The sequence below is a fragment of the Condylura cristata genome, unplaced genomic scaffold (assembly GCF_000260355.1).
Source record: "Condylura cristata isolate star-nosed mole 26May11 unplaced genomic scaffold, ConCri1.0 scaffold00004, whole genome shotgun sequence".
Classification (NCBI taxonomy): Eukaryota; Metazoa; Chordata; class Mammalia; order Eulipotyphla; family Talpidae; genus Condylura; species Condylura cristata.
This window is the reverse complement of record NW_004567105.1, coordinates 60,320,924-60,348,257: the sequence shown is the minus strand read 5'-3', so window position 1 is coordinate 60,348,257 and position 27,334 is coordinate 60,320,924. Positions and strand designations below refer to the sequence as shown.

At 36.6% G+C, this 27,334-nt stretch overlaps 1 protein-coding gene across 5 annotated transcripts in view; it reads left to right on the top strand.

Moving 5' to 3' along the window:
- The first annotated feature begins 2,951 nt into the window (after window positions 1-2,951).
- The window catches only part of DOCK3 (dedicator of cytokinesis 3), a 175,814-nt gene continuing 151,431 nt past the window's right edge, over window positions 2,952-27,334 (top strand). For all 5 annotated transcript variants that reach the window (XM_012720304.1, XM_012720302.1, XM_012720303.1 and 2 more), the window contains exon 1: window positions 2,952-3,025. The gene's annotated coding sequence lies outside the window, so the exon portion shown is untranslated. The remainder of the gene's footprint in view (window positions 3,026-27,334) is intronic.

Below are 27,334 nucleotides of genomic sequence, written 5' to 3'. Positions count from 1 at the left end.
TTCAATGAATCTCCTTATTACTCAGTAGTACTCTTTAAGAGGAAGTATAAACAAATAACTTCATAAATTCTAATTTATAACAAATCATCCAGAACATATAAAGACGTCTCCTTATTTAGTTCAGTTTTGTATAGTAAATAAGATCTTCATTCTCAGACCTGACATTTGTCATTGCCTTCTTTTCCTTTATTTGAGAATTTCAGTATGGTATATTGTTATTATTTTTTAAAGATTTAGTTATTCATACAGAACTGGGGTACAGGCCAGAGATACAAAGGGTGAGAAGATTCACCAGAGACAGAGCGGGGAGCAGAACAGGCAGATCGATGAAGTACACTACTGAGGGGAGCAACGGGTGGGTCAGGAGTGGTCTGCCACATCATGTGGATCTCCTCCGGGGCAGGCGGGGATCGAACTCATGCAGAAGTGGCTTAAGCTTCTTAGTGCAGTGCTTTAACCCGCTGTGTCACCAGGAAGGGCCCTGGTATATTTTTAAAATTTAAATTTAAACTGTTTTAAAATTACTTTAATATTACTAAAAATAAATTGGTAGAGTTAAGTTTGGGAATCACTACCTTGGATACCTGTTACAGAAGAAAAAATTCGCATTTTATTCTTAACAGGACCTTGGTGAAAGCTTTATTTTCACTATCTTATAAATTTGGTGACTATGTATATGCTCTGACATCATTCCAAGATAATTTCTGGTATCTGCTGAAGTAAATCACATAAATTATAACTTACTAATAAAGTCATAAAACACAAGTAACATGTTAATTGGTGCTTAATATTAATATAGTCATCTTTTCACAGTTTTTCAGCTTTTTTCTTGTATAAAGAAATGATAATTAATGTTAATTTTGTGAAATACAATTTCCTTTGCCATTTCCACGTGGAAGATGTTCTCTTCAACAAACAAACCAGAATATAGATTCCAGTCACTTTAACACATCAATATTTAAAATCTCTGGTCACTGAAAATTTTTCATCATTCCTCAATTGGTCTACACCAATTGTAAAATATTTACCAGGGCATACTGCTACTTTGAATAACCTTTCAGTTACTTCATGTTCTTTTTATTTATGTTAAAGTGTAGAATTATTATTATCATCGAAAAGGCTACACCAGCCTTCTTAAGTTCTTGAATTTGTGAAATTCTTTTCCATCTCTCTGACTTCCTGTGTACTGTTTCCTGTCTTCCTCTCCCATTTCTTTGCTGTCATGATTTTTTTCATATCTTTTGGACTTTACTACCTCTTCAGAGAAGGCTTTATTAATCTCTTCATTTTGAATCATGTCCCCCAGCTAACGTCTTTGTACACTTTAATTTCCTTTTATATACATCATTGTCTGCATCTGTTTATTATTATTATTTGTCTTTCTGATTCCATATCCAGAACAAGAGTCCTCTGTAGCTAGACTCATATTAACCTTTATTCATTGATAAATTGAATGGTGCACAGGGACCTGCACCATAGTAGATGCTACTTATGAGGCCAAGAGAAACTCATTACCTTTCTCAGAATTCCTCTATCAGTCCTAGTATTCCTAGACTGACACTAGTTTCTAAGAAAATACCAGTATAGTGAACACCAGCATAGGAAGAACTTCTGAAGTTTTTCCAACCCATTATCTGGTTTCTCCCTTCCCTTTATATGTTTTCATCAGATCTTTAATACCAAGAACATGAGCTAATGTGCATTACTGATAAATGTTAAAGGACACAAAGAATTAAAAAAAAATAATAATTTTGGCTTTCCCTGGTGGTACAGTGGGTTAAAACTCAGCACTAAGAAGCTAAAGCCACATCAGCATGAGTTCGATCCCCACCTGCCCTAGAGGTGATCCACATGGTGCAGCTGACCTCTCCTGACCCGCATGCTGCTCCCCTCAGCAGTCAGCCTGTTCTTTGTCAGTCAGCCTGTTCTCCTCCCCACTCTGTTTCTGGTGAATCCTCTTATTGCCCCTGCATCTCTGGCCTGTATCCCAGTTCTGTATGCATAAATAAAAAAATCTTTAAAAAAAATCATTTGAACAGGATCTGGGAAGTCTCATCGACATTCCTTAAAGGATAAACTTTTTTTTAAGTCTTAAAAAAAAGACTTAAAAAAAAGTCTTTTAAAAATGTTTTTTGGAGACACTATTTCTAAAAGCAAATTTGAGGATTTTAAAAAAAGATTTATTTTATTTTATTTATGCATACAGAACTGGGGTATAAGCCAGAGGTGCAGGGGCGGTGAGAGGATTCACTAGACAAGAGCGGGGAGCAGAATAGAGATTAACAAAATACACTGCTGAGGGGGATAGTGGGTGGGTCAGGAGAGATCTGCCATGATATGTGGGTCACCTCCAGGGCTGGGGATCGAAATCATGCTAAAGTGGCTTCAACTTCTTAGTACTGTGCTTTAACCTACTGCGCCACCAGGGAGGGCCTGCATATTTGAGGATTTTTTTTTTTTAAGATTTAATTTATTTGTATACAAAGCTGGGATACAGGCCAGAGGTGCAGGGGCAGTGAGAGGGGAGCCAGAGACAGAGTGGGGAGCAGAACAGGCAGATTGACGCAGTACACTGCTGAGGGGAGCAGCGGGCGGGTCAGGAGAGGTCTGCCGTGCCATGTGGTCACCTCCCGGGCAGGCGGGGATTGAACTCATGCAGAAGTGGCTTTAGCTTCTCAGTGCTGTGCACCATCAGGGAGGGCCAAATTTGAGAATTGTAATATAGCAAGACAAGATTTATATGTTGTTTAGAGTTCAGTTATACTTTTGCAGTAAGTTAACTGAAAAAGGATCTTCAGTCAGTTAGTTGTAACTCTACTTATAAGCATGAGTTTAAATTTTGAGTTAAGTATTTTGTAAAGGGCCATAGACAATATTCTTATATTTTATCAAAAATAATGTGGCTGTTTGTTATGACTCTAATTCTAGGCAGTATGAAACTGTGGTTCCACTTGAAGATTCTATTGTGAGTGAGGTTACAGCAACTCTGCAAGAATGGGCCAGTCTGTGGAAACAACTCTATGTGGTAAGTAGTTGATAACTAGTTTATTTGATCGTTAAAGTTCTAGTCTACCTAGTGAAAAAAGCTAGCTGACCTATTTAGATTTCTGAATATTTGTAGCTAAATATGTTCTTAATATTACCTGAAACCTAATAGACTTATTTTCCAACCAAAGATCAAACACATTATTCATATGCTCAGGTCTCCACCCTATCCCAGTCAGTAGAATGCATTTTCTGATTTTTGCGCTCCCACTCATTACTGTATCCCTAGAAGCTTTCATAAAACAATTATTTATTCAGTGAATGAAAAAATTTGGGTTACTTAACTTTCATCTTCCATAAACTGCTAAGTTTTTCTAGGGTAAAGGCCAAGAACTCATACCCACTTTTTTAAATGCTACTAATCTTAAAGAATGTCATATATTACACTTTTTGCTATGTCAACATTAAATAGAAAGTCTAATAAAAACCCAGTTCGTATCCTCTGGAAACTTAGAGAGTAGATGGTAATATGTCACAAAAATTCTAGGAAAAAAAAAATTGGGTTCTTGCTGGTGGCGCCAGGGTTTAAGTTGCACATTATGAAGCTTTCAGCAGCCACTGTAGCATGAGTTCAATCCCCGGCCAGGTTGGTGACCCAGTAGTGCAGCAGAACTCTTTTGTCTCACCCACTGCTCCCCTCAGCAGTATATTTCAATAGATCTTCCTGTTCTGTTCCCCATCTGTTGCTGGTGAATCCTCTCTTTGCTCCCCAAACCACACCCCCTCCCCACCTCTGGCCTGCCCCATTTCTTTTATGCATAAATAAATAAATTAAAAAATAAGTGACAGGTTTTGGGTTCTGGACAAGATGGAGCAAACACATTTTATTTTATTCCTTCTACTAATCATAACAAAAATCTTGCATAAATACCATAAATCACCTATCAGAAAACTGAAAGCTAGGGAAGAGAAGGTAGACTGACTAGAGAACTTGGGACTCAAGGATTGAGTGAATTCTCTGACTTGCCTCCCATATAGCTTAGTCTGGGCTCTAGAAAGACTGACAACCTAGAACTGCTAATGGGTACAGATTTTCCAAGGAAAACCTGTTTTTTCCATCCAAAGGAAGGCCCAACAAGAAAGAAATTTTTGAACTATTCCTGTTTATTCTTTAGGAAAACACCACAGTAACATTTACACCCCTTCCCATCCCAACAGGCATTGTAGCCGTAGAATCCATGGCCAGAGTTCTGTTCATACGTACCCTTCCTCCCACCTGCATTACAAGGATAATTTTCCCACTGTGCAGTAGCTGCATGCTGTGGCTGATTTATGTCCCGTAGCACCATAAACTCAGTGCACCACATTTACAGTCTGCCACCAAAACTACACTGTGCCACCGCCAGGCCAGTCTGGCAGCCCTGTTCATTAGGTGGACCAACATAGTACCTCATCGGGTATGCACCTTTACTCACTAGCTCAAAGGGGCTGTGCTCGGACTCCATGGGTCATCAACTACAGAAGATGAATTCTTCTGTAGGAGAGGAAAGAGTTGTTTAATGCACAGAAGCAAACAAGAGAATCAGTCAGAATGAAAGACAAAGACAAAGCTTTAAAAAGGATCTCAAAGAAGCAGAGGTAAGCAACTACCTGTTGACAACTTCAAAGTAATGACTATAAAGATGATCACCATCTCAAGAGAAGAATGACTCACTAGAAAAGTTAAGATCCAAAGAGAAGTCACAGAGCTAAAGAAAAAAAATAAAACTCAAAAGTACAATAGACTGTTCTAGCAGCAGTCTAGAAGGGAGAAACTGATGAATCGGAAGACTTTGAGCAACAAAATAAAAAAGAATTTTAAGTGAAGATACTTTAAGGAGCTCTGGAACAGCATCAAGGAGATTAATTGACATAGGAATATCAACAGGGTCTCCTCCTAGAGAGTACCAGAAAAATTTTATGAGCAATTAAAGTTTTGGTTTAATTCTTTTTGATCTTTTGTTCATATCACAAGTTTAAAATGATTATTATAGAGGTCAGATGTGTAGCCAGCTAAATTCAAAACATAAAACATTTTCATTCTAGAGTTGAATTCCAGTAGATTATCATAGCTCTAAGCAGATTTCTTTTAATATTTCAAATTGCATGTGGCAGAATATAGGAGTTACCGGGCAGGCACAGTTTAAATGAGATAATGTAATCTAAGAAGTAAAGTCTGGTGGCGAGTGTGGTGTGGTAACAATACTTGAAGGAGCTGGTCCTGTACCTCTAAATCAGATGCACTGTTGTAAAGTAATGTTACCTCCTTTTTAAAAAAAGAAATAATTCAAGTGAATAGAATTCTCAAAAAAAATTTTTTTTGAGTTAAACATTTTTCATTTGCTTTCCCTGCTTAATTCCAAACATCATAGTTCTTTTCTTTTTATTTTTAAGTCCCTTGAATCTCTTTTAAAAATTCTGTTACATGTTTTTCTTATATCATTATAGCCCCTATAGTTCTCCTCCCACCTTATCACAGGTGACCCATAACCACAGTCTCTTGTGTTCTTCTCTCCCATTTTGCTTCCACTCCAACTCCCTCCTCTGTTGTATGCCTTAGTTCTATGGTCAGCTTGCTAGTTTTGACGTTTTCTTGACCATTCATTTTGTTTCTCTATATTTCACATATGGTGAAATCAGCTGGTATTTATCTTTTTTCCTTCTGACAATTTTGGCTAGCATAATCTCTTCCAGTTCCATCCATGTTGCCACAAATTGCATGAATTTGTCTTTTTTGATAGCTGAGTAGTATTCCATTGTATAAATATACCTCAACTTTTTGATCCATTTAGCAATTTGGGGACATTTAGGTGGTTTGCATATCTTGGCTATGTAAATCGTACTGCAATAAACATAGGAGTGCAGATTTCCTTTTGAATTAGTGTTTTTGTGTTCTTTGGTAGATTTCTAGGAATTGGATCTCTGGATCATAAATTGGGTCCATTTTTAGTGTTCTGAGGACACCACAAAGCTTTCCATAGTGTCTGGGCCAGTTTACATTCCTACCAGCAGTGAAGAAAGTTCCTGTATCTCCACATCCTCGCCAGCATTTGTTTCTGTTTTTTTGTTTTGTTTTGTTTTTTCTTTGATGTGGGCCATTTTTACTGGAATAAAAATAGTCCTGGTATTTCTTTTTTACATTTTAAAAATATTTATTTATTTATGCATACAGAACTGGAGTATAGGCCAGAGGTGCAGAGGTGTGAGAGGATTCACTAGAAACAGAGTGGGGAGCAGAACAAGCAGATCAACAAAGTACACTGCTGAGGGAAGCAGTGGGCGAGACAAGAGAGGTCTGTGTCATGTGGATCACCTCCAGGACCAGGGATCGAACTCATGCTGAAGTGGCTGTGGTTAGCTTGCAGTGCTGCGCTTTAACATCCTCGTGCCATCAGGGAGGGCCTGTGAAATGGTATTTCATTATGGTTTTGATTTGCATTTCCCTGATTCATAGATCTTTTCTTAGTCTAACTGTATTAAGAGACGGGTAATTGCCTGACTGTCCTCTGAGGAGTAGCCAGAGTTAATCTACATTATCAACTTAAATTCAAATTTGTCAGATTTTGAAGTGAAAGGAAAAAAAAAGTAAAATACAAACTCCTAAACCATAAGAAGGAAGTTTTAACATAATACATCTGTAAAGATTAATATCCTGAATATGGAGTTTAGAAAAATGAATAAGCAAACAGTTAAAGATCCTAGTAGATAATCAGTAAAGGATATGAATAAATCATTCATAAAGAAGACATTAAGGAAATATTTGGTGCATCAAAAGCAATGCACATCTAGACAGTGAGATAATAAATTCTCCTTCAAATTAACAGGAAAAAAAATTGGAAATTATCCACTGCCACTGAATTTCTGCAGAAATAAATACATCTATACTTTGCTGGTGAATATCGAGTTTTGGTTATAAGAACATAATGAAAAATTATTTAGGAAAAAACTTTAAAATTCTTCAGACCCTCCCTTATAATTCTATTTCTGGAAATTTATTTAAGATAAAAATGTTAAATGTAGAAGTATAATTAATTGTTCTTTTATAAGTATTTCCATTGGTGCATTGCAATAGAAAAATTAAACTTACTGCTCTTGATGATCTAGTTAAGACACAGACAAATTAGTACTTACATATAAAGAGTCACTGTGGAAAAACATTATTGAGGTAACATTAGTTTACAACACTTATCTATGTTCAGGGGGATAGATACACATCTTGCTGAAGGCATGTCACCATACCATACCCACACCAGAGCACCCGCAGTCCTTCACCAGAGATCTTTCATTCACACTGCATAATGCAGAGAAAATTTACTCACAAGTTATATATAAAGTATAATCTCATGTATATTCTGAAAACATAGTTGGAAAAAATGATGAAAATGCTCCAAAATACTAAAGGAGAGTTGAATATGAGATTATATGAGTTCTTAGAGATTAAATAAATTTGCATGTAAAGCTTCAGACAATGTTAATTTGCATTGTTCTTTTTTGATATGATTTCTGTCTCATCAGGAATCATAACTGACACTTATTTTCTGATATCGATAATATTTAAATTGATAGCAGGTTTTCACTTAAGAAGCTTCCCTGTGTAGAGAAAGAGTACTTTTTTCTCTTAATTGAAGTATTCAATTAAGAATACTTCATTTGTATAATAGGGTGTTTAGATATACTTCAATCAGGATATAAAAGCCCCTATTCCTCTAACACAGTTAAAAACCATAGTGTCCTCAACTCGCAATCTTATTTTGATGTGAAAAAGATTATCTGGGAGCCATCATTTGTGGAAAGTGGTGATATCATTACTCATTCCTGTCAAAAACAGTATTGTTGAATTTTTAAAAAAACTATGTTAGAAGTCCTGTTTTTTTTTTCTATTTTATTATATATGATAGTTTATTTTTACATCATTTTGTGCATTTTCCAATCTCATTTGCAATCCCCTTGGGCTTCCCACCACTAAATCACCCATGTACCATCACCATAGTCCAGTGCAGTCGAGTACTGATTTTTTTTTTAAAGATTTATTTATTTGTGCATACAGAACTGGGGTACAGGCCAGAGGCTTAGGGGTGGTGAGAGGCTTCACCAGAGACAGAGTGGGGAGCAGAACAGGCAGATGGACAAAGTACACTGCTGAGGGGAGCAGTGGGCGGGTCAGGAGGAGTCTGCCGCGCCATGTGGTCACCTCCGGGGCAGGTGGGAATCGAACTCATGCGGAAGTGGCTTTAGATTCTCAGTGCTGTGCTTTAACCCGCTGCACCACAAGGGAGGGCCTCGAGTACTGATTTTTTAACCCAAAAGTATATTAGAAGTCATAGACAGGTATCTTTGTCCATTTGCTAAGGTAACATTTGAGAGCAGTTATCAAGATAGCTTAAAAAGGAATTATGCACTTCTAGAGTTATGACAGCAATAAGAAAAGAGAATTCCCCAAAGCTGAGAACTCATCAAAAAATTATGTAGTTTGCATTTTTCCATGAGAGGGTCCAAAATCTAATCACAGTATTCATTAAAATGGTGCTGTAGGTGAATCGTGAAGTTGTATGTACTTATATTAATTTTAGACAGAATTTTTCATCAAATACATAACTGAAGCCTTTTATAATAGTACCTACATTGTTATACCACTTATTTACACTATTTTATTTGACACTATGTATGACACTGTTGAAAGTTTTGCTTTCCTATTAAAAACCCATCTTTATTTGAACAGATATCTATGATGTTTACCCTATAGTTTGCTTTTCCTTTGTGATGGTCTATAACATAGTGTAGCAATATTTATGTGTTACAAGAAGATATTAAACATTTCTATTAGAACATAGCTATGAAGATGATATTCTACATACCTGAAAGACACAATTCCTAGATTTTACCAGAAATAAGGCACAGTTCTTTGAATTCTTTTTTTAAGATTTATTTATTTATGCATATAAAAACTGGGGTACAGGCCAGAGGTGTGGGGCAAGGGTGGGGGTGAGAGGGGGTGAGAACAGGCAGATTGACTGAAATACACTGCTGAGGAGAGCAATTGTGGAACAGGAGAGGTCTGCTGCACTATGTGGGTTACTTCCCTGGCTGGGGATTGAACTTGAGCTGCAGTGGCTGTGCTTTAACTTGTTGTGCCACCATGGTGGGCCTTCTTTAAATTCCTTATATTTAATTCTTTAAATATAGTGTCTTTAATTTTTAGAAGATTATTTGGTTTTGGTTTCACATGCTTTCATTTCATGCAGATTGCCTGTGTATGTTTGGGCGGCATACTGATTTGACAGAAAAAACATCCAGAGATTTTTCAAAAACTTTAAAAATCATGTCACTGTTATATATGAAAGGTCCTATAACATTAAATGTGGATACACACAGATTTTTTTTTAGCATTTATATCTCTTTTGCATTCCTTGAAACTGAATTTGTTAGAAGTGCCTTAGTTAACCCTCACACTACCTTACAAGAGAGGTGGCCAATTTAAATTTCAGGAACAAGGGAACTGACATGCAAGAAAGTTAAATTACTTAAGTGTCCCATTATTTTTGAAGTTGGAAGTAGAATTTTGAGTTTATTACTGACTGTGTAACATAAAAATCAGACTATCTACTTTTGGGAAATTCACTTTTCATTTTAGTAAAATACTATATCTGGTATTCAGTTTAGAACATTTAATTTCTATGACTCTATATTTCAAAAAATAATCATTTTCTATGATGAGCAAGCCCAAACCATGTTTTTACATAGCTCATTAGAGTGTAAATATTTCTATGTAAGCCTTTTAATTTATAAGTTATCATATTGACTTTAGGTTAACATTTCAAAATCCTGCGTTCAACTTAATGAAAATAAGCCTTTGAATGGTCTTTTGAAAAATCAGTCTGCCTTTTGTAGGTAGTTTATGGTATCAGTTCTTTTTGTTGAGAAGCATTTTAATATTTGAATATATTTCTATTTGATGAATAGTTAAAAATTTGTAGAGAATCTAGGAAGTATAACTAAGACTTGCTGAGTTTCTTGTGAATAAATATTGCACTGCCAGTGTAGGTAAGCTAGATAGATAGATAAATACAACATATTATGGCTTCAGTGGCACTTGATTTGAATGGTCTGCACATGGAATTCATAACTCCCCTTAAAGCTTGAGGAATATTTTACTGGCTTAATTAGTAATGACTATTTCTACTGTGTGTTGGTTAAATATAGCCACTTATTAAATATTCCTGTTGTTTAATCTGTTTGTCTTGTGCTCTAAGTATTAAGTTATAATAAATTATTAATAAATAAATATTTAATCTTTTAAGTGTTACACTGCTGTGCAGATAGAAAGATTTTGATCTCATTTCACTTGGCTTTGAGTTAAAAAGGATTTAAACTTTTGTTATTTGTCAGTATTGTACAATAACAAAAAAAAGCTAAGTTTCAGATAGGTAAAGTGGTGGACTCAGAGTGATTTGGTTAGTCAGTGGTGGAAAGAAACTGAGGGTTAGAGAATTCAGCTAAACTAAACTAGATAGTTTGTCTGAATAGGCAAAACTGTATTAGAATCTAGGTATCCTGCTTTGACTCCCAAGTTTTCCATTCTAAGAGATTAAGACTCAAATGAACAACTTTACTTGTTAACTATTAATAGTAGATACTTAAAAAAAAAGATTTGTTTATTTATGCATACAGAACTGGAGTACAGGCCAGAGGTGCAGGGTCAGTGAGAGGATTCACCAGAGACAGAGTGGGGAGCAGAACAGACCGACTGATGAAGTACACTGCTGAGGGGAGCAGCAGGTGGGTCAGGAGAGGTCTGCCGCGCCATGTGGGATCACCTCCCCGGCAGGGATCAAACTCATGCAGAAGTGGCTTTAGCTTCTTAGTGCTGTGCTTTAACCCGCTGCGCCACCAGGAAGGGCCCAAGAGTAGATACTTTTAAATGAAAAAATTGATATATTAATCTACTTCATTATAACATCTGTATAATGCTAACACAGGGACAAATTATAATATTGTTCGAAGTCTTTTTCTTTAATTTATGTTTCAGGTGTTTAAAATTTTAAGAAAAGTTTGATCCATAATAGTACAAAAAAGCAACATTCTTTAAATACATAAAAACTTTCTGCCAACAGAGAGATACTTAGGTACTGATAATGAAATTTATTGCAAATTAATATTTAATATAAATTACTTTGTTTTAAAAACTGACATCTGTGAGCATTACTCCCTTAATCACCATACCTAGTCTTACCTAGTTGATACTTCATATCTTGGGTGTACTCTTGAAAATTGCTCTGCTAGTCTGGCAGAACCATATCCTAAGACAATTTTCCATTGGGTATATGACCATAAAAACTGAGAGCCAGGCTTATTCTTCAACAACAAATTATTTGAGTAGAACAATTGAGGGTTTTTTTTTTTTTTGATAAATAGTATTTCTGTTTACTAAATCTATGGCACTCGGGTAAATATTTTTAAGGACTACTTGTGTTGTTGAACACCTGTGTGAATACGGAATACACCAGATGGATACTTTCTGGTTTTCATCCAGAAACTTTCTAGTATGTGCCAGATTGTTTGTATCATTCTGTAAAAGTCTTTTTAAATTTTTAAATATTTATATTAAAACATATAACTGAGCAAATGTGTTAGAGTTGTTCTGAATTTCCTCCTAGTAAATTGACTTTATTAGGTTAATTTAGAATTAATTTATTATGTCACATTTTCCACACCATAATTTTATTTTAGGGTTATCTTACTCTCTTTTTGTCTGAAAGTTTACTTGTAGTTAGTGATTTATTTTCATTTTTTTTGGCATTGACATATTCCCACCCACAGATTCCTCTTTTTTTTTTTTAAGATTTATTTATTTATGCATACAGAAATGGGGTACAGCCAAAGGTGAAGAGGCTTTCAATATTTATAGAATTGAGAGTTGTGGCTTTTCTGGATTAGGCTTTGATTTAAGATTATGTTGGGACTGGTTTGATGCTCTATCCTGAACACTAAAACATTCTCCAAACTAGCAGTAAGACTAGTTAAGTTTCTTATCACCAGAAACAGAGTGGGGTACTAAACAGGCAGATCAACATAGTACACTGCTGCAGGGAGCAGCGGGCAAGACAGGAGAGGTCTGCTGCACCATGTAGATCACCGCAGGGGCGGATGGAACTCGCACTAAAGTGGCCACAGCTTGACTTAGCTTTGCAGTGTGGCGCTTCAACCTGCTGTACCACCACGAAGTACCTGATTCCTCTTTTCTTTCTTTTCTATCCTTCAGGCATGATATGTATTCTCACCTGTACAATTTTTTTTTTAAGACTTATTTATGGCCCTCCCTGGTGGCGCAGTGGGTTAAAGTGCAGCACTGCAAGTTAGCCGCAGCCTCTTCTGTGTGAGTTCAATCCCAGGCCCTGGAGGTGATCCATGTGGTGCAGCAGACCTTTCTTGTCTTTCCTGCTGCTCTTCTCAACAGTGTACTTTGTTGATCTGCCTGTCTGCTCTCCACTCTTTTTCTGGTGAATCCTCTCGTTGCCCCTGCAGTTCTGGCCTATACCCCATTTCTGTATACATAAATAAATGACATCTTTTTTAAAAAAGATTTATTTATTCATACAAGAACTGGAATACAGGCCAGAGGTGCACAGGGGTACAAATCACAATAGTATATTTTATACTGCAGTCAAATCCATAAATATATGTATTTGTGTGTATGTATATGATTATATATGCAGACATACCTATAGATATACTGGATTCAATATTGTTTGTTAGAATATTAATACATTAACTCTCCCATATCCTGATATATTTTAGTAGTTGCTGTTCATTACTCTTAAAATAGATTTTGTGACTTAATAGTGGGATGCAGTCTACAATTTAAAGAGAATTGACTTGCAAGGTGCTGTTAACATTATTTTACCAATAACCTTTTATAGGTAAAAGAAATATGGCATCAGAGAAAGTCTTTCTCCAAGACTCATAATAAAGTACACTGTGGTTCCAACATTTACAGTTGTGCCTAAAATCCCATGTTGTTAACTTTCCTTCCTCTTCTGTCTATCTACTGCTGAAAGAAAATAATTTTAAGCAGACTTTAACACAGTGGCTTATTTATATAAGAAAAAGTCAGGAGACTTTAATTTATGTAAGTTAAAGTCTTGTTTTTAAATTTAATTATTATCATGGTTAAGGTTAAGTGGAAGAACATTAACTTAAGGATTGTTATCCAATCTGCCTTGCTAGTAATTCTTAATGTTTTAAAATTGAGCTTTTTTCAAAGTGATTTTTATTATCTTGCTTGAATAGGAATAACCTTATTCATTTAATAATTTTAACTGATCAGAAACTAGAAAATAACAATTGAGTTATTTCATAGATTTGTGTTAACTAGAACTTGTATTTAGTTGAGACTCCCATGATCATCGAAGTGTTGCCATTTATTAACAGTTTATTCATAGATTTTTTTTCTTGGACATTTTTATAAGTTGAGATTTTCATTTTGTCTGTGTGTGACTGCCAAATATTAGACTTTGAGAGATACTTACATGCAAAATAATAAAACCATATTCATGTGCTATTTAGTTAAAAAGTGACAATTTAAAGTATGACTAAAAATTAGAAGCAACTTTTAAACAGGATTATTAGTGTCATCTGGAAGTTTAATGTTGTATTATTATTTACAACTATTTGAGTACCAACTCTTTGCCTGGAACTTTACAGAAAACCTACATTCTTATCATGGAAACTACAATTGCAGGTAGTAGTGCTTTGTGACAAATGCTGTTAATGAGGTATGAAGACATGACAGGTGTGGGGGAGGATTTTTAATTGTGTCTGGTAGTGATAAAGGAGGATACTAAAGGAATCAAACCATTAACTAGGTCATAAATAATTAGAACTCTGACTAGTGAAGAAAACAAAATTTTTCCAAACAGAAAGAATATGACATGAAAATCTGAACATACATGGATATTCCAAAATTACAGATGGTTTTGTGTAGCATAGTTTTGATGTGTGAAGGGGAAACAGTAGCAGTTCATCCTTCTGTTTAGGTTTTCTGTTGGTCAGGAGTAGACCCCTGGTTATGTTGAAAGTTTTCACATCAGAGCTTGGTAAAATCTGAAATGCTCAGAATTCAGAAACATTAGGAATTTGGGTTTGGCCCAAAGTCTTCTCATTAGTACCTTCTAGATCATACCTACAGCTCAGTATCTATGTATTAGTATATTTGTATCTCTGGCCTTGACTTCTCTTCTGGCATTCAGACACAAATAATACAGTTCCCTACTTTCCATCTTTAAATATATTATACTATGCAGAGCTGTTTTATAATCTGTCTGATGATTGCAGTGACTCAAGTTTTCAGCCCGTTTCCAGTGTTTGATATTTTACTCTGGTACCTTAGGTGCTTAGGTATATGACTGTATTGCTCCTTGTTTTGAAATTTCATTTGGGGACATGCTTTGAAGTCTAGGATAAAAGAACTGTCTCCTAGAAAGTATTTACATTTATGTAGATTTTGGAGTACCGATCTGGAATCACTTTCAACAAAAGTAAAATTCATGTTTCCTGAATTACACCAGTGATATACATTGAGCATCAGATTCACACAAAGGCACTGCAGTGGTGGTTGCAGCCATTAGGGAAAACACTATCTCTCCTTAGCACTTGACCTTCTTCTAAGGTCTAAGGGGTAATATGGTTTATTTCTAGTTCCCCTATAACCTAAGTTGCTGTCCTCCAAGGTCCTAGTTTAATGTGGGACTAACTCCTATGAGATCCTCCACTTGAGTGAGTTCTCACAGCCCAGAAAGAATATCAGAGCTGTGGTTTCATCTAGATTAGCAGTTGCTCATAGGGAAAAAACAGTTTAGATTGCTTAGCTACTTTCTGTGGGATTTTGCTTTCTTTCCAAATTTGACTTGATAATTTCTTACCATTTTTTTTGGTGCTTTGAAGAAACTAGGTTTTTGAAATATTTTATGCATCAATTTTAGGTATTTTCAGCAAGATTTAAATAACTCAGCCTGGAATACTGAAAATGGAAATCTTCCCACTTCTCATCTCCCTTGGATTATCTTAAGACATCTCAAATCTGGCACTTACAAAACAAGACTTTCAGCCCTCTATTATTCCAGCTTGGTCTTTTCTCAGTGCTTGTCAGCTTGTTTGTGCATGTGAGAAATCCATAAGAACTCATCACCTAATTCCCTATGTTTTTATCATTAAACATACCTTTATTATCTCAGGATGCTTCCATCCTGATCATCATCTTTCACAAAAATCACAAGAGTAGAATTTACACCTCAGTTTTTAGGCTCCTATATTCTATTCTTTTTTTTTAATTAGTTGATTTATTTTAAACTAAGAGACTGTTTACCCAGTAGCTAAAATAATGTCTTAAAAATGGATTAGATCATCCCATTTCCCTGCTCCCCATACTTCCAGAATACCCACCCACACCCTTACTGCACTGAGCAGGCATTTGTAGCATAAGTCTGTGCTGTCTCCAGCCACAGGACCTCAATGATAGGTCTGGATAATACAGAACTAGGGAAGTCTATTGGTTTTATACTTTGAAGTTGCTTTTTTTTTTTTTTTAAGATTGTGGGAGTTACAAATTTTTAGTGCTGAAAGGATATAACTATATCTACTTTTAGAGTGTCAATGATCAAGTAAAATGCTGTGGCAAGGTTGAGGAACTTGCAAAGATAAGAAATGGTGTGAGCCTGAATGGCTCATAGGAGAATGGCAAAATAAAAAGAGGTTGCATTCAATTACCGAGCAACCAAAAAACATAAACACAGGCCTTTTGCAGCAACATGGGTGGAACTGGAAAAGATCATGCTTAGTGAAATAAGCCAGAAAGGGAAAAATACCGATGGTTTCACTCATGGCAGGAGTATAAAGGACCAGGCAAGAAAATAATAATAATGAACAACTGTATACCAGAGACATTTTACGAGGGTGGAATGGGGTATGGGATCAAAAACGGTGGGGGGAGAGAAGTGCACTGGACTATGGTGATGTTACATGGGTGATTTGGTAGTGGGGAGCCCATGGGGATTACAACTGAGATGGAAAAAGACACAAAATGATGTAAAAATAAACTATTACATATAAAAAGAATTGGATTAAAAAAAGAGTGAAAAAAGGGGGAAAAGTAAAAAAAACTATTACTGGGAAGAAAAAAAGTTGCATTCAAAAAATATTTTGTTTTAATTTCAAGAAAGATTTTATTTTATGCTTGTCTTTGCTTCTTCATTTTTATCCTCTTTGGCACACTTTATGTAAACTTTATTATAACTTTTCAAGTTGAAACAAACTAGTAAGATCTAGCCCCTTAATGTATTTGATCGATGAGGGAAAAGGAGAAGCCAAAGAAAATCACAGTGTAAGATTCCACATATAAATTTATCAAGCAGTTGCTATATCTTAGACAATTTTTAAAGCACTTTAGTGTGTTTTCTTTTACTCCTCCTCATCCTATGGCATTTGGGATTATTAATATCCTCATTTTTTCAGTAAAGGAAACACTAATATAGAAAAATTGCCCATTTAAACAGCTATCAAATACTTGAGATAAGATTACAAACCCAGACAGTGTGATTTCAAATCTGTGCTATTTCTCATTGAGAAATCTAGTGGACAATAGTTGTATTAGCTAAGAGAAGATAAGGAAGGGAACAGAATTTGAGGAACAAGTATGCATATGTCTGAAGATGAGGAACAAAGTGGGAAAATAAAAGATGAATTTACTTCTGGACACATAGGAGAAGACATCCATAAATAGTAGGAAATGTGGGTCTAGATTTCCCAAGGGGGAGTTGAATTAGAGAACAAGATTATGCAATTATCACTCTGTAATGAGTAGAGCAACAATAGGGCCAGAGATTGCCTAAGGAGAAATTATGACCTCACTGGCCAGGTGAGAGGATTCAGTTAGGTAACACATGTAAAGAACTCTTAGTACAGAACATGGACATGCTAAGAGATCAGTAAAGATCACCTCTTTTCATTATTTTATGGCGTAAGAGGAAAGCAAGGATGAAGGCACAGCAAAATATTTGACATCATATTGAACATATGTAGCATGATTTTCTTGAATTAAGATGGTATCATAGGTATGTTTTAAAAGATCAGTTATTCTACAAGAGATAACTGTATTTCTGAACCAGCAGAAAGAGTTTGGATGCTTACCTTCAGTAGTAGTATTATTTTTTTTAAAGATTTATTTATTTATTCGTACAGAACGGGGGTACAGGCCAGAGATGCAGAGGGTGAGAGGATTCACCAGGGACAGAGTGGGGAGCAGAACAGGCAGATCGACGAAGCACACTGCTGAGGGGAACAGTGGGCCGGTAAGGAGAGGTCTGCCACGCCATTTGATTACCTCCAGCGCCGGCGGGGATCAAACTCATTCAGAAGTGGCTCAAGCTTCTTTGTGCTGTGCTCCAACCCGCTGTGCCACCAGGGAGGGCCAGTATTATTTTTTACAGAAGAGAAGTAACTTCTTTCAGGTGATTAAATTCATTTTGAAAAGTTAGCTGACTTAGCCTCTGTAATAAGAAGCTCAAGTTATAACTGTCTGGCAGAGGAGTGACTGCTGGGTTTTTTTTTTTTTTTGAGAATTGTGTTCTCAGATTGAAAAGGCAAAGTCTATTACTTATGGATATATCTGTGAACAGGAAATTTGGGGCTTCTTTTTTTAAATTTATATATAATAGTTTATTTTTAATCGTTTTGTACATTTTTCCATCTCAGTTGCAATCCCCTCTGGGCTTCCCATCACCAAACCACCCTGTGCCATCACCATAGTCCAGTGCATTTCCCTCCCCACACAGTTTTTGATCCCATTCCCCACTCAACCACCACAAAATGTCCCTAGTATATAGCTGTTCATCATCATTATTATTTTCTTGCCTATTCCATTATATTTCTGCTATAAGAGAAACCACCCGGTATTTTTCCTTTTCTTTCTGGCTTATTTCATTAAGCATGATCTTTTCCAGTTCCATCCATGTTGCTGCAAAAGAAATGTGTTTCTTTTTTTTTTTTTTTGGTTGCTAAGTAATATTCCATTGTGTATATGTACCACATCTTTTTAATCCAGTCATCATTTTTGGGCATTTGGGCTTTTTTCCATGTCTTTCCAATTGTGAATAAAGCAGTAATAAGCATGGGGGTGACTGCTGTTAATTTTTATTTTTCAAAACAGATTTGGATATGTAGTTTTTCTGTAATACTCCACAATTTTTATTGCAACATGACCATTTTTGTGATGGTGGGGTTTGATCTAGAAAATGTTTCATATAAGACACTTTTATATAGAAATTACCATCATAACTGATACTCAAAATATTATTAGTGTTGCAAGACTTAACATGGTAATCAGAATTCCTACACTTATTCAGCACTGAGTGAAAAACAAAAAGGAATTAACAACAGCTATTTCTTTCAAGATGCAGGTAACAGGAATGAACAGCAAAGTACTAGAATAAGTTGATGATACGATTAACAAATTTAATTGACTTTTCATTTGAGTTAAAGTCATTACAAAAAGTGCTTTCAGTGCATGATGTTAGACCCATGCTGCCATGTCACAAAAATAGGCTTGTCAAGGCAGGTGAGGTGTATGAATGCTTGATCCTCACAGAACTGCAGTCAAGTACAAAAATAAATAATACCAAATAAAGTTTACCATCTGACCAGTAGATAATACCACTTTCACGTCATTGAATTACAGAGTATTCACGTGGTAATCACATTCTCCATAGTGCTTGCTGGAAGGGAGGCTTTTCTATTTTTTTTTTTTTCAGTAAACTTATGACAGGAATGCAGACCTTGACTTGTACATAAAAGTACAGTTTAATGGCAGTCCTGATAGACTATTTACATAAATGCCATTTCCTTCATTCATTGTGTTGGACTGATCCAGTGGGAAGAAGGTAGGGAAAACATAACACCTGCTGCTATACCAGTTGACTGGTAGATATGCAGGCTCCTTAAGATCTAGATACTTGACCATCTTTTTTTTTAAGATTTATTTATTTATTCATATGGAACTGGGGTACAGGCCAGAGATGTGGAGTGTGAGAGGCTTCACCAGAGACAGAGTGGGGAGCAGAACAGGCAGATTGACGAAGTACACGGCTGAGGGGAGCAGCGGGCGGGTCAGGAGAGGTCTGCCGCGCCATGTGGTCACCCCCGGGGCAGGCGGGAATCGAACTCATGCGGAAGTGGCTTTAGCTTCTTAGTGCTGTGGTTTACCCCGCTGCGCCACCAGGGAGGGCCCACTTGACCATCTTTTAATAAGGATTTCCTTCAAGTTGAAATGACCATATTGCCTCTCAGTTTCACTTCAAGAATGAAACTGTCCTTTATGTCATCCAAGCCATTTACTTGCCACTCATGTTTAATATATTTTTTTTTAAAAGATTTATTTATTTGTACATACAGAACTGGGGTACAGGCCAGAGACTCAGGGGCAGTGAGAGACTTCACCAGAGACAGAGTGGGGAGCAGAACAGGCAGATCAACGAAGTACACTGCTGAGGGGAGCAGTGGGCGGGTCAGGAGAGGTCTGCCACGCCATGTGGTCTCCTCCCGGGAAGGCGGGGATCGAACTCATGCAGAAGTGGCTTTAGCTTCTCAGTGCAGTGCTTTAACCCGCTGCGCCACCAGGGAGGGCCTAATACATTTTTTTTTAATGGCATCTCTAGAACTAGCATAAATCCTCTTACTTTTTAAGGGTGCACTTTTAGGAGCACAGTCTTTCTTAAGACTCTTGTTTTGTATGTGAAATCATACAGAATATTGGCAGTCATTCAGAGGTTAGCAATTTCACAAAAGATGTCAGGGTCTTCTACATTATTGCCAGTGTTGCCAGCCAGGATCTCTTTGCTTCCTCTACAATTGTCTTTTGTCATCACCTAAACAGAAAGAACTTTTAAAAAAATCTCTTGCATGGAAGATTTCTTTAATTTATCTTTATAAATTTTGGGCCCTCCCTGGTGGCGCAGCGGGTTAAAGCACAGCGCTAAGAAGCTAAAGCCACTTTAGCATGAGTTTGATCCCCATCCCAGAGGTGACCCACATGGCGTGGCAGACCTCTCCTGACCCCACTGCTGCTCCCCTCAGCAGTGTACTTCATCAGTCAGCCTGTTCTGCTCCCCGCTCCATCTCTGATGAATCCTCTCACCGTCCCTGCACCTCTGGCCTGTACCCCAGTTCTGTATGTAAATAAATCTTAAAAAAAATTTGATGACTTCATCATTCATTATAACTAGAAGCCACAGTGCCTGTGACTGTGCCTGTGGCTTTGCTGTGTCTCTGACTATGGATCTCTGGCTCTGGGAGAAGGAAAGAGAGGAGTGGGCAGCAGTGGGTATGGTGGCACTTGGGACATTTGGAGGCACTTGCAGCCTGGGATGAGGTAGAGGTGGCTAGGGTATAGGTATGTAGTGTTTTCTTTCAGCAGTTTAGTCAATGCCACCTACATATTTTGTTTAATGAGAAGGCACAAGTCATTAGCAATAAAGGTCTGAAATGTCAAGTGCACTGACATGCTACTCATAATTCTCATAACTTTGTTCCCTTTACCTCTGTGAAACGATGGAGGCCAGGCTACAAACAAGCCCACACTACCAAGTAGCTAAAGAGTGGAATCTGCCATTAGGGGTATGAAAGGCATACTTTTTAGGACTCAGTGAAGCAAATAGGATGACTTGAGTCATCTGTGACAGTGAAGCAGTAGCAGAAAACAAACCATTCGATCTAGAACAAAAAAATTTGTGAACAGACATCACTTTTTGAGCAGTTGGGGTCAGGAGATATAAGATAAAGTGTCAAGAATGCACTTAAGTATAAAATATGGCCCCAGACTTCCATGTATATATAGACTGTGGGGAAAGAAAGGCTCATGCAGGAGAGGTAGTAAAAGGCAAAGTAAAAGGTAATAAAAATAAAATTCTTATCTGCTCCCTAATATGAATCGTAAAGACAGAGAAGGCTATAGATGCAGTGTAAAATTCCCCACATGGAATAGCCCTCCCTCTCTACCAAGTTTGCAACACAAACTCATACCTTGTCCTTCTTCCCCATTACCCCCAAACCAACTTACTCATTCCCATCTTGATAAATGGCAGTCTGTTATGTTAATAACTCAGGTCCTAAACATTACAGTCTCTTTAAGTTTTCAAACTATTTTTATGAAGACTATTTCCATATTTGTGATCACTGAGGTTGATATTCCTTTAGTGTAGTTCAGCTATTTGAATTTATTTATTTGACATGTATTTGAATGCCAGTTGTTGAAAAGACAGTAAAATAACAACAAATTCTCCTACCTTTACACATTTGTCCTGCACTGGGTACTCATTCAGCACTTAGCTAGGATTGGAGTTAACCCAGAAATCAGCCTAGGATCAAAGCTAAGGGTCTTCCCTGATGTTTTCTTAGTATGGGTAATTTTGAATGTCATGATTTCCAAAAATTGTCCCCCAAGTTTTTTCCCCCAACCTTAAGTGGTCTATTATATGCTATGTATCAATAAATTTTTGCTTCTGGTATCTGTGGTTTGTTAGTTCCCTTTGTACTATTTTCTACTAGTTCCCAACAACTACTTTCAGCCTATATCCATGTTAAGTCAATAGAGACAAATTTCGTACACCAGTCTAGGAATCTAACAGACAATTAGAACACACATACATAATTATTTGTGAGTAAGGTCTGTCCTCTGTTGGGAACACAGCTGTCATTGCTTTAAGATGGCCACTGCTTTAGAACTATGCCACATCAGAAAGGGGGTAGGAAAAGGCAAATAAAAACACTACAAAATGGTCCTTCTATTACTTAAGTTACTCCTTCTTGGTTCAGTATTCACTTGGTTTCAATAAGCCTTTGACAGTTTTCCAGAGTTCTGGTAATATTTGTTCTGACAATATTTGCTTGTTCTTCAGTGTTCTTGTGAGGGAATGGGGCGCTGTCAGCTCTACCATTTTCTAATGTCTTACAGTTCATTCCTTTTTATCTTGAACATTTGGATGGATATGCCAATTTTTTTAAATCTACATGCTGGTAAATATTTGTAGTGTTCCCAATTTGAAGCTATAATGAGTAAAGCAATTATGGAGACTTTGTGTCAACCTGAGGTTTTGCACCCAACCTGCTGGATGCCTAGACATTTGGCCAATCATTATTCTGTGTTTTTCTTGTGTTTGAGATAAGATTAGTGTTTGACTGTATTGACAGTAAAGCAAATTTTCCTCCTTACTAATGTGGTGACTCTTAACTAATAAACTAATATGGTGACTCTACCTTTATTGGAAGGTCTGAATAGACCAGAAGACTGATATGAGTCAGATGGAACTCTTCTTGCCTGATTTTGAGCTGGAATAACTGTCTTTTCCTGCTGTTGTACTCAAAAACATTGTTTTTTTCTTGGGTATTAAGCTGGCTATCATTTGCACTAGAACTATACCATAACTGTTTTGGGTTTTCAACTTGTTTACTACAGCTCTTCTCAGGCTCCATAATTGTGTGAGCCAACTGCGGTTCCTTAGAATAAATCTGTCTGGATATATCCTGTGGTTTCTTTTCCTCTGATCCCACCCTAATAGAATTATGAAAATCTTATGACTACATTATGTAGATGTATCTTTTCATTTTTCTTGGATAAATATCTAGGAGTAGAATTACTTGACCATATGGTAAATATATGTTTAACTTTGTGAAACTGCTAGACGTTATCCAAAGTTAACATTTTACATTCCTACCAGCATTATATGAGCATTCTAGGTACAGCAGATTTTTACTTGAACTTAGTATTACTGTCATAGGTGTATCATAGGTGTATTGTATATATTTCTTGGTCCAGTCAAATAGTAAGTTTTTTTCTGAGGGTAAACACACCCTGGTTTCTACTTGTATTCCATGTAAGCATTACACAGGATAGATGCCAAACAAATAGCTAAACTAAATTGGTATAATAGCAGCATCATAAGAAGCACTGTACTCTTTGATTTGAAGCTAAAATATTTCAGTGGTTTCATTCTCTAGTGATTATTCTTGACTAGATTTTGGGGAAGGGGGAAATAATGAAGGATCTTGTGTTTCTGTGGCTATATCTGTTCCATCTGTTGATCACTGGTCCTATGGACTGTAATAATAGGGATGGGAAGAAAGGGAAATTTCTTCTTTTCTAGTGCATCTGTTCTCTTTCTGAAGTCAGTTATAGAATTTGGCATCAAGGATAAAAAGCAGCTTTCTCTTATCCATCTGATGACCTTGGCTAAATAACATCACCACTTTATCCAACAGTACCTGTTGTATCTTTGACCTTTGCAACCTCAAAATATTTGAGAAAAAAATAACTTGTCTGTTTATTCTAGATAAATATATGTGATTATTAGAAAAAGTGATTAATTTTTATTCTGAAAAGCACCATTAAATAGATCTAATGTACGCTGGCTCATCAAATACAATAGGTTCTTGCTTGTCAGATATAGGACGTAAGATCCTGTGTCCTGTAAATATTTGTTCCCTACATAAAATAACAGTTCAGATAACTTGAATCTTCCCATAAAGATTGTGGTTTAAACAATAGAAATTAATTTCTCACTGTACTGGAGAATGGACCTCTAAGATCAAAGTGCCAGCATGGTCAGTTTCTGTGAGAGCTCTCCTAGTCTGTAGGCAATTGCCATCTCACTGTGCTTATATGCACTCCTCTCTCTGTGCATGGAAAGAGTTGTCACTCTTATAAAGCTATCAGCCCTATAGAATTAGGGTTCTCTAAAACACTTGCAATTGAATTTTAAACAGAATATTAAATACTAATATTAATTTTTGTATTTAAAACTAATGTTTTGTTGTAAATATAATTAATGCATGAGAGAGAATTATGGTATTAGATTATGTGTAACTATATATGTTGTTAATAAGAATAACAACTGAAAACACTTTCTTTTATATTAAATTGTTGGTTTTTATACTTTGTGGTACAGCAGTGTGATGGTAGCCCAGCAGCTTTAGGCCTAGGACTTCAAAAAGTAAACAATACGTTTTTTTTTTAGTTTTTATAGTAGTTTATTTTTACATATTTTTGTGCGTTTTTTCCATCTCAGTTGCAATCCCCTTGGGTTTCCCATCACCAAATCACCCATGTGCCATTACCATAGTCCAGTGCATTTCCCTTCCCCACTGTTTTTGATCCCATTCCCCACTCCACCCCCACAAAATGTCTCTGGTATATAGCTGTCATCATTATCATTATTTTCTCACCTGTTCTGTTATATTCCTGCTATGAGAGAAACTATCCAGTATTTTTCTTTCTCTTTCTGGCTTATCTCACTAAATATAATCTTTTCCAGCTTCATCCATGTTGCTGCAAAAGACATGTGCTAAACAATACTTTTTAAGTACTTTATGCATAAGTAGTTCAAAATATGAAAGAACAAAAGGATACAAATCAAGCTTGTGGTTTCTATAAGAGGTTGAAAGGTTTATTATTTAAGAGCTGCACTTGGTAAGACTAAGTACAAAGACAGGGTACAGTATGCTGGCAAAGGTGCCCTCATTGTAATTAGGAAGCACATCTAGAAGATGTGGACCACGTCCAGAGCAGAGTGTCTTTCAGAGGGGCAATAAGAATTTTGTATGGTAATAACTACACTTAGCTCTTACTGAGTGCCAGGTACTGTTGGCCTCTGTAATAATCTCAGAGAGGTACAGTTATCTTAGATAGGTGCTCTTTTGTTGTTATCATCCTAATTGTTAAAAAGGATAAGGCAACTGAAGTCACATAGAGGTTAGTAAATTTGCCCAAGGCCTTACACTTGGGCAAATGGAAAGCACAAGCATTCTGACTCTAAAGTTAATACACTTGTCCATTATGCTACGTGATCTCTCCATTAAAGAATTATGAAACTCCAGAGCAAGGATCAGTAGTAGAAAAGCTGTGGATGGTTTGGATAGATTTCATAGGTATTTTAAAGGTGATAATTTGAGAGGAAATGGGGGAAAGGCAAGGTAGCAGCGTGAATAGTTTGTTTTGTTTAAAGTTCCATACTGAGTTGTTTGTTTTCAGAGGTAAGACAGACTCATTTAACAGGCCTGAGCAGCCAAGAACAGGATTTCAGAGCACAACACAGTCCCTCGCAGGCCCTTGGAGTTACGGCTTGTGTGAAAGTACTGCTCACGATGCACCTCTGGGTACTGGGAGTGAGTGCACACCTTTTGCTTTTTCCTTTTCTTTGCTGCAACGGGGTGACTCATATCCTGATGTGGCTTGGTTGGCAGGGTAGCTATCATCATTTTTGCCCTGTGTATATTGTCACCACAGTGTAGAAGCTGTGAACTGACAGACGCTGTGCTGTAGTCAAGAAACAGTCTTCTCCAGGGCATTCTTCTGCTATGGAATGTGTTTCATTTCTCACTTACTCTGGGAATAGATGTATAATGGCCTAGCTTTTGTATTGCTCCTGCCAGGAGATGGTTGCTCTAGTGCAGGTTTAGCTGCTTTCATTTCTTATTATTTAAAGTAATAAATAACTGTGAAGCTCATTTGCAGGTCTGCTTAACTTTATAACCCAGAACATTCACTTGGGATAGGGGTATAAGAGAATCTTTTACATTAGGGGTTATTTAGTTTAATATTTAAAAAAAGCAACAATTAAAGTTATATGTATAATTGGACCTTTACAGCATATATTGAACAGCTGGGCCAATAGTGAAAAGTTAGTAATTCTTGGTCCTAGCTGACCACATTCCTGATTCCCACTCCATACTCATTTTATTCAGCCCCTTTCTCTCTTCTGGCTTTCATATTTCTAAATGATAATATTTTAAAGTGTATCTTGATATTTTTTGTTTTACGTATTATTTAATGATCTTTTATTATAGAAGATAAGAATTAAACACTAAATACATTTTTCCAAAATAGTTAAGCCATCTTTTTTTGTTGTTACATCAGTGTGCAGTTGCTACTATTCCTGGGTAATTACTTTCATACTAAGCACATAGTAAGTGAACTAAGATTATATTTCCTTCTTGTGTTACTTTGTTTTTATAGTTAATAATACTCTTTTCATTTGTTTTGTTTCCTCTGTTTTCTGTGTTCTAACTATATGGCAGAAACGAAAATCTTCTCAGAAGGAAAAAGACAGATACGGAATGAATTCATCCATATGTGTTACAGAAAGAAATAAAGGAACAGACAACTAAGCCAAAACAAACCCTTGAAATCTCACTGTAGAATTTAAACTATCAAAGTAGATTGTAGAGTGGGGAGCAAGTGGGGGAGGGAGCTCAGTGGAGCATCATGGGTACATTGGTGGTGGGTGTGGTATGGTAACATGTATGTTAAAAGGTGTGATCCTATACCTGTGACCAATGTTACAGCAATTAATAAAATACAATAAAAAGATAAAAATATCCTTTCCGTATGTTCTAACACGTTAGATATTTTAGCAGTTAAATTCTTTTTCTCAGCGATATCCTGTATGGAATCTTCCAGCCTCTTGTTTAATCCAATATGATAATTTTCTTTGCCTGTCTTTTGGATTTAATTTTCAGTCTTTTATTTCTTTGCCAGTTTACTTTCCAGAATTCATCTTTAACATTTGGGGGGAGGGGATTGGGTTGGTTTTCTATTAGTCTCTTTAAGAAGAGTTACCTAAGGGAGACATATTAATAAGTTCTGTCTTTAAATAGAGGCTAGGGGAGAGAGCACATAGAGCAAAAAGATAAGAAGTCACACTGTTTTTTGGCCATGACTTCTACCAGGAACTGGGGACCGGAAAAGAGACACAAAAAAGAGACTTGGATTTAAGAAAACCTTTTCTGTTTTTTGTTTGTGTGGTTTTTAAGCTTACTATATAATTTGATAAATTATATATTTTCATGAGCAAAACTGAAATACTTGCTTTTCTCCCTCCATGATATGAATCAGTCATTTCTCCAAGGAACCCTATATCCTAGTCTAAAAGGAGCTGAACGTCAGCTGGAAAACCAGTGACTTCAGAACTCTGAGTGGGGTATGGCCTCAAAACTCTCTCTTACTGGGGAGATGAAGAGCAGAAGGGCTAGAGCATACCTGCAGGTCTCAAACCACCCCTAAGGAGGATGCTGAAGGTGTTCCTATTTGGGCTAAAACCAGCTCCAGGAGGAGAGCAACATTACATGTCTTTGCCTGGTAAACAAGGCATACGTCACAGTGACCTAATGAAAGTAGGAGTGGTTCAGCATGACACAGCCTATGGAACATTATGCAATATATGTTATCCTCTGCCATGTTGCTACTTCCCACAATCTCCTCCATCCCCAAAGA